The sequence below is a fragment of the Thalassophryne amazonica genome, chromosome 10 (genome assembly GCF_902500255.1).
Source record: "Thalassophryne amazonica chromosome 10, fThaAma1.1, whole genome shotgun sequence".
Lineage (NCBI taxonomy): Eukaryota > Metazoa > Chordata > Actinopteri > Batrachoidiformes > Batrachoididae > Thalassophryne > Thalassophryne amazonica.
The window spans coordinates 63,328,496-63,340,965 of record NC_047112.1 but is presented as its reverse complement, the minus strand read 5'-3'; the positions used below and the strand labels follow the sequence as shown (position 1 = coordinate 63,340,965).

At 39.8% G+C, this 12,470-nt stretch overlaps 1 protein-coding gene across 1 annotated transcript in view; it reads right to left on the bottom strand.

The window, feature by feature from the left end:
• The window catches only part of LOC117518877 (serine/threonine-protein kinase Nek7-like), a 268,541-nt gene that overhangs the window by 250,571 nt on the left and 5,500 nt on the right, over positions 1–12,470 (bottom strand).

Below are 12,470 nucleotides of genomic sequence, written 5' to 3'. Positions count from 1 at the left end.
GTGTGTGTGTGTGTGTGTGTGTGTGTGTGTGTGTGTGTGTGTGTGTGTGTGTGTGTGTGTGTGTGTGTGTGTAACGTTTGCGCTGACTGGTCATAAGCTTTGTAATAACCAATGAAAACGTGTGTAAGTAATAGCTTCGACTGAGCTTCGATACCGTCTCGGTTTTTATGATTTGCTGGAGGGAAAACTACCGAATACAGTGGTCCCTCGTTTATCACGGGAGTTATGTTCTAAAAATAGCCAGCGATAGGCGAAATCCGCGAAGTAGTCAGCGTTATTTTTTACAATTATTATAGACGTTTTAAGGCTGTAAAACCCCTCACTACACACTTTATACACTTTTCTCAAACAGGCATTAACATTTTCTCACTTTTCTCTCCTGTGTAAACACTCTCAAAGTTCAAACATTAGTAGAAAAATATACTCAACAAAAATATAAACGCAACACTTTTGGTTTTGCTCCCATTTTGTATGAGATGAACTCAAAGATCTAAAACTTTTTCCACATACACAATATCACCATTTCCCTCAAATATTGTTCACAAACCAGTCTAAATCTGTGATAGTGAGCACTTCTCCTTTGCTGAGATAATCCATCCCACCTCACAGGTGTGCCATATCAAGATGCTGATTAGACACCATGATTAGTGCACAGGTGTGCCTTAGACTGTCCACAATAAAAGGCCACTCTGAAAGGTGCAGTTTTGTTTTATTGGGGGGGATACCAGTCAGTATCTGGTGTGACCACCATTTGCCTCATGCAGTGCAACACATCTCCTTTGCATCATCCGTGAAGAGAACACCTCTCCAACGTGCCAAACGCCAGCGAATGTGAGCATTTGCCCACTCAAGTCGGTTACGACGACGAACTGGAGTCAGGTCGAGACCCCGATGAGGACGACGAGCATGCAGATGAGCTTGCCTGAGATCGTTTCTGACAGTTTGTGCAGAAATTCTTTGGTTATGCAAACCGATTGTTCCAGCAGCTGTCCGAGTGGCTGGTCTCAGACGATCTTGGAGGTGAACATGCTGGATGTGGAGGTCCTGGGCTGGTGTGGTTACACATGGTCTGTGGTTGTGAGGCTGGTTGGATGTACTGCCAAATTCTCTGAAACGCCTTTGGAGACGGCTTATGATAGAGACATGAACATTCAATACACGAGCAACAGCTCTGGTTGACATTCCTGCTGTCAGCATGCCAATTGCACGCTCCCTCAAATCTTGCGACATCTGTGGCATTGTGCTGTGTGATAAAACTGCACCTTTCAGAGTAGCCTTTTATTGTGGGCAGTCTAAGGCACACCTGTGCACTAATCATGTTGTCTAATCAGCATCTTGATATGGCACACCTGTGAGGTGGGATGGATTATCTCAGCAAAGGAGAAGTGCTCACTATCACAGATTTAGACTGGATTGTGAACAATATTTGAGAGAAATGGTGATATTGTGTATGTGGAAAAAGTTTTAGATCTTTGAGTCCATCTCATACAAAATGGGAGCAAAACCAAAAGTGTTGCGTTTATATTTTTGTTGAGTATAAGTCCAGTATTATAGAATGAAACCAAAGATCAAAACCTGTTTTCAGGCCCAAACATTTGTTTGAGAAATAAAAATAGAATGTTTTCCTATAAATAATTATGATGGCGTTTAGAACTAACAAATTTAATTTTAACGATCAATCTACGAGGCTGGACACATAAGAAATTATTAATAGTGACTCACCAGTATTTCACAGTTCCTCTGATCGCGCCTCTGCGTACTGGCGCCGCTCCGCTCTTTTTCCACTGAGTGACACCTCGCTGGAGGTGTCCTTGGGCCATCACCACCTGGGGAGGTGATAGTCTAGTGGCTAAGGTGTTGGGCTTGAATCCAGAAGATCATGGGTTCAAATCCCCACCGGACTGGAAAAATCACTAAGGGCCTTTGGGCAAGGCCTTTAATCCCCTATTGCTCCCGGTGTGTAGTGAGTGCCTTGTATGGCAGCACCCTGATATCGGGGTGAATGTGAGGCATAACTGTAAAGCGCTTTGAGCGTCTGATTCAGATGGAAAAGCGCTATATAAATGCAGTCCATTTACAGTTATGGGTAGTTGTTGGCGCTCTTTTTTTTCTGGGCGAGAAGCAGAACACTATGCGCGTGCTGTTTCTTCGCTCACTGCCTCCGGTGTTACCGTTGCAAGACGGATGCGGGACCCGCAAAGAATCCAAGTCATTAAAAAGATACAAACTTCTCTCAGTGGCCACGGTTACCGAGACCATGCAGCGCTGCGGATTTTTTCGCAAGAATTCTATCCTTGCTGGAGCACTCTGAATCAAAACAGCAAGCGCTGTCTCTGGACCTGTTGCCAGATTTTGGCGGCATGCGCTGTTTAAAAAAAAAAAAAAAAAAAAAAAAAAAGAAGAAGAAGCAGCATGTAAAATTGCACTAAAAAAAATCCGCGAAACTGCAAGACCGCGAAAGGTGAACCACGATATAGCGAGGGACCAATGTATTGGAAGTTGAAAGACTACACAGTTACTTCCCTTACACTACATGCTCATTGTGCACCTACTTTATACTGGTCACTGTCAGCACAGCGTTACTTCCACGTTCGGCTGACTGACGGACTGATCGAATTTGCTGCGTCGGCGATAACAAACAAAGACCACTCAGTGTTCTGAATAGACGACAATTTTATTAAACAAAGGTACTCCTGGCATTAATTTTTTTTTTGCATTCTTACCCCCCCTAAAAATTTCTCAACAGATTTGGACGTTTCACAAAATCGACCCCCAGGACTGTCAAATCAACGGAAATCCGCGGATCCGCGGAAAAATCGCATCCCTGAATAAATGTAGTTGGAAAAAGACACTTATTTGCCAGGAACAAAAATCGTATTACACAATAGCTGCAGCTCTACTCACAACTAACCTGCTACAAAGCCATTTGATGATTGTCATGTAGGCTACTGATTATGCACACGTGGGTTTTGTTTCAAATTAATGTTAAAATGTATTTTTAAAAACCCACTAAATGAATCCCAAACCAGCCCAAAGGTATTTTTACCCAGAAAATAAAATTCAAAACCACCTAATCTGGCAACTCAGTGTAAACACTCTCCTGAAGGGAGATAACTCACAATCATGGTTTTCAGCACAACAACTCCTTGGTTGATTCTTTACCTCTTTGTTTTAGAAACCAACTTGCCACTTGTTTTCAGTGCTTTCAAAGAGTCTACCATTATTCTGTTAATTCTGTATAAAGAATTGCACGCACTACCAAGGAGCTATGCACTACTCTTGAGGACATGCACACCTGTGTTGCAGAGTCTGTAATACAAGAAAGTCAGGTGACCACCAGTAAGGGCCTCTTCACACATAACACGATTGAAGCCAACTAGTGCACGAAGGAGGAACTGCATGCCATTTGTGAAGAATCGGATCTGCCTTCAACGCCTCGTACACCTGTCGCTACAATTATTCACGTACACCAGCGGCTGAAAGAGAGTGTGCCATGTGAGAGCCCATTTGAGCCTTCTCGCGGCAGGTGTCGGCTGTACTCCACGACACACACGAACATCCAACACCGCTCTTCGGACACTTAGAAAATGTGTGGCCATTCGCGATGTCAGCATGAAAGCAGTGAGCAGATGATCACTTTCGAGCTAAATGTGAAATTTGTCTCAGTGCCCCCACGAGTGTGGTGTTGCAAAAAGCAATACACATGTGGCATGCATGTGTATCGCACGTGTGTGCATGTCGCACGCCCCCCCAAAACTCATGTGGCGTATGTGTGTTTCGCCCCCCCCGAAAATCATGTAGTGTATGTGTGTTTCACGGCCCCCCCACTTCCCCCTACACATGTGGCGTGCGGGAGGGGGCACACTTGCATAAAATGCTGATATGTATGTACAGACATGATCACATAGGGGCCGGACAGTCATGTCTGAGCGGACACAGCATGGGAAGGTGCCTGTCAGCTGATCGCAACACACTGACAGCTGGAAATGACGGGTCAGTGCACACGACGTGTCACATTAACAAAGAGACCACCGTCAGGACAGGTATATAAATAATTACAACAATACCAACTTACGCAATTACATAACGAATAACTAAAATGAATGACCACATAACACAGAAACAAAGAGTGACATGTTGGCCTGGGCGCTGAGCGGACAGGGGAGCGTGGCTGCCGACAGTAGCTGCTCTTGAGATCTCTGCTCCTGGACGTCCCAGCTGGGGAACACATACCATGCTTTGATGGACATGCTTTCCTCTGTGAGGCGCGTGTCTCTGCCTGCTGTCCTCACGTGGAAATACATAAAACATCTTATAAGACATAATGAGAGCGCACTGCTTCATTCATGTCATTTCATGACTGCAAGTCTGTGACCATAGGTCACATACAGAGGAGCAGACGGTTCATACTTGTATTGTCCAATCGATTAGGAGAGATTCAATAAAATGCGGTGGGTTTTTTTGGTGTGTGGTTTTTCTTTTTTTCCTCCACAGCAGAGGCGCGATGTGGTGCAAATGTTCCAGCTGCTTGCACTGTGTTCGCAAATGCGCGCGCAAAACCGTCACCAGTGTGTGTGCGCCTGTGCGTCCCTCACGACCGCAGGTGGAATGTTTTGTGGTTCCCGATTTCATGTTTGGTTCCCAGAGTTTCTTCCGGTTTCTGCGTTTTTTGTGTTATGTGTGAAAGGGCCCTAAGCCATTGACAATAGGTATTTGTGTTTTTTGTTATTAATAAAATAGTTCTGGCCTGGTGGGGCTTCTGTCCACATGTTAAATACACCCGAAGCCAGCTATAATGTGTTCCTGACCCACGGAATCAGCACCATTAATAAAATTATGCTTTGTGTAGAGGAAACACTGATGAGATAGGTTGTGCCTGTGGTACAAAATATGTGAAACTATGTGTGTGAAATATGTGAAACATTTTTCAGTTTAATGGGACATTGTCGCAATGCACGTGCCCTACCCAATCTATGAACAAGCACATCTTTTAATCCAACTTTCTTTATTGAACCAGAAGAACTGTTGGAGATAATTTTGACATACTGGTCAATGTTAAACACTGCCTGCTCTTTATCAGGGCTGTAAAAACTCTGTGGATTCGAGGAATTCTGATCTGTGTGTTACAGATACAAATTAGTGTCCTCTGATCTGGGGAGAAAAGCGTGGCTGTTTCAACAGTTGTCCTAAAGGGGGACTGATTGGTTGCTACAGTGACACTGTGGGACTGCTGCTAAACAGCATGTGGACATCGGATACTTTTAGAGCTATCAGGTTTTTAAAAGAAGAAGAATTTTTGCAGCATGTCTGTATCATGGAGCTACGTCGGACAGAAAGACAGTTTGAAAAAGTTTAATAATGACTTAAGAATGCTGTTTGCTTGAAATAAATTCGTGAACACATCTGAAAGCTAAAAGAAACGGGAAAAGTGAACTGCATCTTGTCCCATCAGGAAACATGTTAAGAATTTTTCTCTCCCTGGAAAATAAACATCGTGCTGTTCAAGCAGGATTTCAGACAAGATTATATGACTTAAAAAATAGACTTTCTTTCATTTTAAAAAAGACATTGCAGCTTTGAATGGAGTTACAGGAATTTACACAATATAAGTGAGTTTTTACTACATGATTTTCAAAATATTAAGCTTCAGCTGTGGTTTTTGAAATGTTTTAACAGTCTTTCAGTCTTCATGAATTTAATGTGGTTTAATTGTTCTGAGTTGATGCATAATTTGGTTTACACTTAAAGGGAGGGCTAGGGTAACATTCTGTTAATTCAGCATTATCACTGACAGTTCAAATGAAAGGTTAAATCTAGGATAATTTAAATATGCATTTCTTTTGAGATTTTTTCTTCCAGGAGATGCTGAAAATGTGTCATTAGAAAACTTATTTGGTTTCTGGGGCCCTGCAGGCCCTAGACCCTGGCTTCTGAGGGGCTGTGACCCCAGACCCCCTGCAAATTTTCTTCTGATTTCACAATTTTCATTTTACAGCCCTGGTTTATAGATGCTCAGCCTGCAGCTTAGGTACTGGGGTTGTTGCAGTACCAGAAATTTAGTAGTCTGTACCAATGCAAGTAAAATTACATGATTCATGAGGTCAAATTTGATAGTGAAGCCTGGGAGTCACAGCTTCGATACCATATGACACTTAAACAAGGCACAGTTTCATCTCACCATATATAACACCACCTTGTGACTTTTTTCCATTTTTGAGACTTTTTTGTTGTTGTTGCTTCGTTTTACTTCTGTCAGCTTTCATGTTTGTTGCCAGTAATGTTTTATCATGGCTTGCTGTCCCTAATTCCATTGTATGTGTTAGCAATGTGCTATGAAGCAGTGCCTCATGATACACTTAGTCTTGGCGAATGCAAGTTTCAAACCTTTGGACTGTCAGGCTTTATCAAATTTGATCTGCGACTACAGACTGGATATCCATCTGTCCATTTTCTATACGCGCCTATTCCAGTTAGAGGTCACGTGGTTGGAGCCTATGTTAAAATACAGTAAAACCGGGACCTCATTACAAAGTTGGATTTGGCAGCATGTTGCGTGTTTATGAGCATTTGAAGTCAGTGACAGCCTCCATCATACTCATCCGAATATACAGTACACTGTAACTTTGGGATCAGATCTTGTGCCACTGTACTATTGTTTGCTCTTTTTGTGGACCAAGTGCACATGCACTATTTGGTCTAGTCCCCATAATATGCAAACTTAAATGTAAATAGATGTCTGTATTCTCAGCAATAAAATACTTTGTGTGGCCTACATGACTGGAATAAGTGTGTGTGTGGGGGGCGGGGTCTCCAATAGCTGCCTCTCCCATCTCTTTCGATTACTGAATGCCAAAGTACAAGTCCCTCAGGATACAAATTCACTTTCACAGAATAATTGCAAGATGCTATATGCCATTGCAAACACAACATCAGTGACACTGACAGTCTGCATTTGTCATGAGATGAGACAAAAGCGGAATGAATTTGCTCTTATAAACAGAATGAGAATTTTTTTCTTTATATGCTTGCTAACTGTGCTACAGGCATTTGTTCCAACCGCACCATAAATGAGCGTTAATGTTTCACACGGGATTTGCTGCAAAAGGTGCAAATTTGTATGGGAACCATTTGTTCTGATGGGCTGTTTTCCCCTCCCCCTTTTGAGTGTGAAAAGCCAGGCATATTTCTCTTTCTCTTGGATTTTTTTCCCGTTACTTGCCCTTTGTATTTCTTTTTACTATAGCGTTGACTTGAGCTGGTTAACAGGTTAAGAAGGAGGACGGTGTGGATGGTGTTAAGCCTGATCTGTTGTAACTTAGTGGACAGAGGCCGTTCATCAGTGTTGCAACCTTAATAGTTGTTGCATACTACCTGAGGGAAGACAGCAGAGGTTTCATATTTTTGCTAGACTATTTTTGCATCATTTGGCTCGGCGCATTTTATTTCTTTGATGGCTGTGTTGTAGACATTTGCATCAATTATACCATGGATGGAGCTGAGACAAAAACAAAATTGTGTATTTATAATGCTCTGGAAAAACTACTGAGTTTGCTGACCATTATCATATGATCCTTTATTTGAGCAGACATTTTTCTTCCTCCTCTACATAGTCACCACCATCAAAATTGCATTCTGAGTAATTAAACCCATATTGCTACACAACTTAATGGAGTCACCTGAATGCCAACATGTTCTTGAGCAAGATACTGAACCCCAAAATTGCTCAACTTTTTGGTACTTTACCTCTGCACATCACTTTCATGATGTGTGTTGCTGATGTAGTATTGCTGTCAGTCCAATGACATTTTGTTAAAGGACATATCTTTTGTAAATGAAATGTCAAATGATATTACTACTCAAAAAAAGGAAAACAAGAAAAAGAAAAAAGAATTATGAAAATGTTTAGTGCCGTATGCCCCGAGATATTAAGCCACAAACATGAGGAATATAGCCTCATTTCATCTACTGTGCTTGAAGAGCTCCAAATTTGAAGTCTTCGGGGAATATTGATTTCTGTGACATTATATGAGGTGCCACCATTTACAGCCAGTTTGGCTTGTGATTTGAAGTGGTCGGGAAGGAAGGATTTGCTTACATGTGGAATTAAGTGTATGTGTCGTTTCACATGGACTATATTGAAATGATGAACAGGTGTGTTGTGGGAGGGTGCATTCTGTGATTCACAACGAGCAGGATGGACTCTGAGCCTGAAAAGTCCACTGTTTACAGCCAGTGCCGAGCAGCTAGCAGAAATAGCATCGTAAGACATCAAACGAATATCTGCCTCAGACACTGAACGTAAAGGATTACGTAATGGCAACAAAAAAGGCTGAAATTTCTGTTGATGAAATGCAATCATACAGCTAAACTAGCATGTTGCCTGTGGGGATCCATGGGCTCTAGATTGGGTAGTGTTTATAAAATAGGCAGCTGACATTTTTCAAGGGTGGTAGTAAATTGTGCAAAGTTTCTATACTGAACTTTGTGTGATTCCAGAATGTTTTTAGAGCCTTAGATGTTACACCTCAACAGTTTTTAGAGGAAGAACTCAACCCTTTTATTTCCTGTTAATTATGTCATTTTTAATGTCAGTTTACTGTTTTAATTTATTTATAAATTGTTTAGGTTCTTGTTGTCATATAAACACTGTTATTATTATTTTAGTTTTACTTCTGTTTTATCATTTCATTTTTAAATGGCCCACAGTGTTTTCAATAAGTGTTTTCATTTTCTTGTGTCATCTATGTATTTTTTAACATATTTACAATTATATATACAGTTGTGCTCAAAAGTTTACATACCCTGGCCATTTTTGGCCATTTTTAAGAGAATATGAATGACAACACAAAAACTTTTTTCCACTCATGGTTAGTGGTTGGGTGAAGGTGAAGTGGTTGGGTGTAACACCAGTTATCCATCTTCATGATGAAGTGGTATAGAGGAGGATTTTCTTAAAAAGAAGACCTGAAAGTTTAGCTACAAATTGCCAGAAGGTACATCTGAGATGCAAGCCTGGATCTGAGCTTTTTTGTGATAGAAAATCCTTCTCTGATCTACTCCACTATGAAGCTAAGAGTAGTGATGCAAAATGCTAAGCTTGTACTGTGCAAAATTTCTCCAATCACAGCCACATAAGCCTATAACTTCTCCTGGGTTGTCTGGGTGTCTTGGTGGCTTTCCTCACTCTTCTCCTTCTTGCAGTCACTCAGTTTTTGAGAACTGTCTACTCCATGCAGATTTACTATAAAGTGCCATACTGTTTGTATTTCTTTGTAATTGATGTAAATAAAGTTCAAGACATATTCAGTGGTATCTTTACCATCAGAGAGCCTCGCCCAAAAAAACACAAAGGACTCCAAGCTGTCGATGATGTTAAAGGGACAATACACAGTATTAAGAACAGGGGTATGTAAACTTTTGATCAGGGTCATTTGGGTAGTTCTCTTGTCATTTTGATTTAAAAAGAGGAAACACAGTTGTTTAACAATAAATGGCTTCACACAACCACTAACTATGAGTGAAAAAAGAGTTTTTGTGTTGTCATTCATATTCTCTTAAAAATGGCCAAAAAAGCAAAAAAGAATGAAATAATATTATGTGGGTTAAAATCAAGTTTAAATATATAAAAACAGGGCTTTTGGGTGTTTTCCATGTTTCATTTATTTTATAAGTCATTTTTTTACTTTGGTCCAGCTCACCACTTAATGAATCCACCATAACAAGCTATACTTTATTTTGATCCGCTAGGACTTGTGGCCATGAAAAATCAGCAGCTTAATCAAAATATTGCAGCTTTTTTGGTATTTAAACAATGTTACATAAATATATCTTGTTTTTAGAATTTAGTCCTAAAGGTCATATAGTGCACCCAAGGGCGCAATTTAGAACTAGACATTGGGGGGGACAAAGTGCGAGGCCCGCAGGGCTGAAGTCCATAGGCCGGGGGTCTGGGGGCCGCTTTATGCCCCCAGAAGCCAACGGTTTCTAGATAAGCTCAGATGCATTCTGATCATCCAGAACAGTAATTTTAATGTTTTGAGAAGACCATAAAGTGGACACCATTTGACTTATGCAATTTGAAACTGTGGATATAAGTACTTTATTCTGAGAATAGCCAACACTGATTTTATTAACATCCTGGTGTAAATAAGGTATCACCACATGTGTAGAACTCAAAAAGAATGTTAGGTTGAGCTCATTAAAAACAACTGCACTGTGGTAAAATGTATTCATAAATATGAAAGAACAAGCTCTTAATAATTATTAACAATTGCATACTGTATTTTTTTTCTCCAGATTTGTTTTTGCATAAGTTTGAAAAAACTACAGATCATAAGTTTAGGATAAATTACTTATCGTGAAATTAATTTTCAAAGTGGCACTAATGACAACACTCATACTGAACATAATTTCGCTTGCATAGACTGATTTTGGAGATCAAGCAATAATTGCAGGTGGGCTTTCTGAGGTCCCAGATAGCTTTTCTGATTTCCTTTTCTAACTTTCAGAATTTAGTAAATTAGCATATGGTCCATTGATACTTATGTGTAGACACTAGTCCCTAGAGGCAACTATTTTTGGTTTCAAATCTGGGCAAATTCCAAATGTGACAAACAAGAAACAGGTGTTATAAACAAGTCAATGCTGATAAAAATACAAACTTGCAGAAACAAAGATACTATTCTGACATGGTTTTGCACATAAGACTGGCATGGCTTGCACATAAGACTGGCATAGCATGTTTCAAGTACACACATATATGTCAGAAGGTGGGGGGGACATACCATATTCTGTCCCCCCTGGTTGAAAAGGTGGGGATGGACATGTCCCCCCTATCCCCCACCAAACTGCGCCCATGAGTCCACCAATTGTCTCCATGGTGATACACAGGAAGTATTTGCTGACATCAGCTTTCTTGAGCAGAATGTGCTGGACTTTTGCTAAATACCTGTAACACATATTTATGGAGTAATCCACATATCACCGGAGGCTGGAGATTTGTTTATGACGAAGGTGAGTGTGTGAAGTCTCCGTAACCAACTATCACTGATCAGTCTTTTTTAATTTTCAGAAATTGTGAAAACCAGTAGCTGTTTTTGAATTTGTATAATGAGAGGCCATACATAGGGTAGTTGCACAATACTTTAATTTTTACCATGGACATCATGAATGTGGAAACACAGGCTATCAAAGTTTGTCCAAAGTCTCCGTAACACAAATATGTACAAAACGAGCTAGTTAGTCATATTCTGGTTTTAATTTCTGTAGAACCCTGGGACTCTCAATGGTACAAATTGTTTTCTACAAGACTTATTATGTATTTAACTGAAAATCATTTTTAAATGATGCAATAGAATTCAGATTTTTTATATATATATTTATTTTTATATTTCTGGTGTCTTCAGAGTCATCAAATAGCAAAAACGTCCATATTTTAAGGTATGCAGCAGTGTTTTCACTAAAAATGATCTCTAACAGGCAGATCTGTTATTAAGTGTTGTTATTCTGAAAGCTGTGGGACACCTGTTGGCATCTTGCTCCAAAAATTTAGGCCGATTTTAATTTTCAGACATGAGCTCCACCGATGAAGACATTCCTTTGAGTGAAATTAAAGATGAACATGCTCTTAAAGCAAAAAGTGGCAGAAAGTGTACTGTACAAAAAGTGGCCAAATGCAGAGAGAAGTTGAAGTCAAATGTTAAAGCCTATGTAGAAGAACTAAAGAAGGATAGAGAGAGGAATGGAAGAGAGTATGCTGAATGCTCAAAGGAAAAAAACTGGCTGAAGTTATCAAAGTTACAGATGTTTACATAGTGGACTTGGAAACGCACAAAATTCTCCGTCTTACTTCCTCAATTTCTCTACTTGATATGTGACTTATTTTTCACTGTATTAACAATCCATGTGTTGTATCTAGTAATTAAAATGGTTTAAAGTGCATTTCATTTCATGTGCAAAGCAAAATTTATACAGGTTTGTATTCCCAGCCTGTAAAACAGCTGTGTCACATATAGCTCAATTTTGGATTTTGACTGTTTTTCTTTAAAACCTTATATAATGGTCAGTTTTCACTCAGTTTTCTTCAAATAGGGCTAAAATGAAAGCTAAGAATACAGAAAATGATATAATCTTGACATGTCTTGGTCCAAATAGCAAATAGGACCTTTCCTGCAAAAATAAGACACGTACTTATATTTCAACAATTCTATCACTAAAAACAAAGCTGATAGCAGTCTTAAAGCCTGAAAATGTATATATATTGATTGTTGTTTTTTATCAATAGATTCTAAGTTACTTTTATAAAAGCTTGAAAGTAAGTATATTACAATGTATGACATCACAGTATAAGATTCAAAAATTAAAAGTCTTTTTTTAAAGGGTCTTGTGTTTACATTGTGGTTTCTGAACTTTTATTGCCAATCTATTAAGCTCTGAAAGTATCAGAATTGGGTTGTACACAACCTAGGCTT